The sequence below is a fragment of the Crocuta crocuta genome, unplaced genomic scaffold (genome assembly GCF_008692635.1).
Source record: "Crocuta crocuta isolate KB4526 unplaced genomic scaffold, BGI_CrCroc_1.0 scaffold408, whole genome shotgun sequence".
Classification (NCBI taxonomy): domain Eukaryota; kingdom Metazoa; phylum Chordata; class Mammalia; order Carnivora; family Hyaenidae; genus Crocuta; species Crocuta crocuta.
In genome coordinates, this window is record NW_027527444.1 from 3429929 (window position 1) to 3432257 (window position 2329).

The window sequence follows — 2329 nt, forward strand, 5'->3', positions numbered from 1 at the left end:
AACCGACCGACCCCCGCCGGGTCTCACACTCGGCCTTCGAGGCGGAGCTGGTCGTGGCCGCTCTGCACGAGGAGCCGCTGAACTTGTATCTGCAAACAAGACAGAAAACCCACTTGTCACCCAGAGTGTGTCGTTTGTTTGGGGGAACCCGTGCTTNTGGGCAGTTAATTAGAACAGCTCGCGTTTCCCGCTCCCGGTAGATGGGGAGGTGTAAATCCCGAGGAATTTAAGGGCATTAGCTACATGTGTGGGAAATTCTCCACGAAGCCGGTTTCGGCCCCCTCCACCGCCACCCCCAGCCCGTGCTGATCCTCCACATGGCACCGAGTCCGGCACTCGGCCCGCATCACAGAGGCTGTTGTGTCTTAAGGGATTAACCGACATGAGACACACAGAAAAACCTGGAAGTCCATAACGTGAAACACCGCACAAAGGGGCTGCCCGCGGGGGGAGGGGGCAGTTTTGTTAGAGGAACTGAGGGGAGGGAAGCGTCTGGAAGGAGAAAGGATGTTTCTGCAGTGTGCCCTCGCTCTAAAGCCTTGCGTCCAGGGCTTTCCCTGAGGGGGAGGGGAGGAGCCGGGATGTGGGGAGACAGGCTGGGGCAGACAGTGCGGGGCCGGGCCTGAGGGTGTCCCCGGCGCTCAGAGCCCCGGGAAGAGCCCAGGGAAGGGCAGCCAGGGCCTTGGCGAGCCCTCTCCCTGAGTTCCTAAGGCTGGCAGCCGTGCCCATCCTAGCCTGCAGGTTCACCAGGCTGGTGCCTGAGCCTTTGCGCCCGTCAAGGGCAGCCACCCTTCCCACGAGTGCCCTTCATTCAGCGCTTGGCACAGGAACGTGCCAGGTTGGGAAGAACCCTCCCCACGCACACAACGTCCGTTTAAGAAGGTCCGCCCATTAGACACTCAGGCTGAAGAGGTGGCCGACGTTGTTGAAGATCCCGGAATCGATCGACAATTCAGCCAAATATAGGGAATGTTTGAATTTAGATCACAAGGTAGTTTCACCCTCTTATATCCAACTCTACAGTCCTATTTGGTTAAAGGACAGAGAAATCAACTTGAACGTAGGTTTTAGAAAAGGCTTCCCTCCTCCAGGGAACCAGGATATGACTCTACTGAGCCCCTCCCGTGCGGCACTGCTCAGTCGTGGACGTCTGAGACGGAAGGTGTAGATACTCTCCTCCCTGGCGGGAAATCCAGACTAAGGAGCCGTTTGTCTCAATGGCCGGGCTGGGTCCAGGGACGTGAGTTCAAGCCTGAACTTCTAAAGTCCTGAAAACCTCTAGCTCCTCAAACATACTTCCCAGAACGGCGCAAAGTCAGCACACGTGCGTGCCTGCTATGCTGGCCTCTCGGTGATTACCTGTGGCTTTGGGGGAAAGTAAGAGAAGAAAAGAAACCTCGCACTCTGTGAGGTGAAGCAGGTGTTTGGGGAGGTTCCTTGGGAACACCTTGGTTTCCTTTCAAAGGTCCAAAGGGAGGCAGTGGCCGGACACTGGAAGTTCTTGCGCTGTGTGTAAGTAATCATGAGACTGGAGAGGGGGGCCCATCTTCTCCACAGCCCCATCACCCTTCGCTCTGTCTTCTGGCTCTGTCGTTGCTAAGCCAGCTCAAACTCAAAGTGCTGCTCTTCAACTTCCTTTGCCAAATCAACGTTACCTATTTTCCTCGGGATTCTTTGGATGCGTCACTTTCTTCTGAGAGGACGCTGTCTTTACAGTGGAGGCGTTAGGTCATGGCACAGTCTCTGTGACACCCCCCCCCACTCTGTGCCCACGTCCCTGCCGGACCCCAGAGCCTGTGGTCCGTCTGGAGCACCGGTGGGCCCGGCTTCTAGAGGGGTCCGGGTTTGACTGGGATTAGGAACAGCAGTGAAACAGTGAGAGCCGGGAAGGGGCCCCCCAGGGTGCAAAGTGATTCCCAAAGATTCCTGATCGCTTAAGGCAAGAGTCACCTGGCCCTGGAGAGAGTCAAGGGAGGGTGGGCGTGGGGCCAAGATGGAGGAGAGAGTTTGGGTGTGATTTCTCGAGCACAAGGACGGCCTGCCTACAGATCCCCCTCTAGAAGCTTCTGTTTTCAAGAGAAGCCAGGTTAGGGATGGCTTCGGCAAGGCAGTCTCCCAGCTCTGGGGATCGGCCCATCCTCCACACGTCTGTCTGGCCGTCCCAGGCCAGCGCTAAGTCTCCAGAAGAGGACCCTCCGTGTGGCCTGGACAGGAGGGCAGTCTCCAGGGGTGCCTACCCCGCATGCTGGCCCCTGACACGCAGGAGCTTGGCCAGAGCACAAGCCGCTCTTTCTCCGGCTCCCCCAGCAGAGCCCAGAAGGGCAAAGCC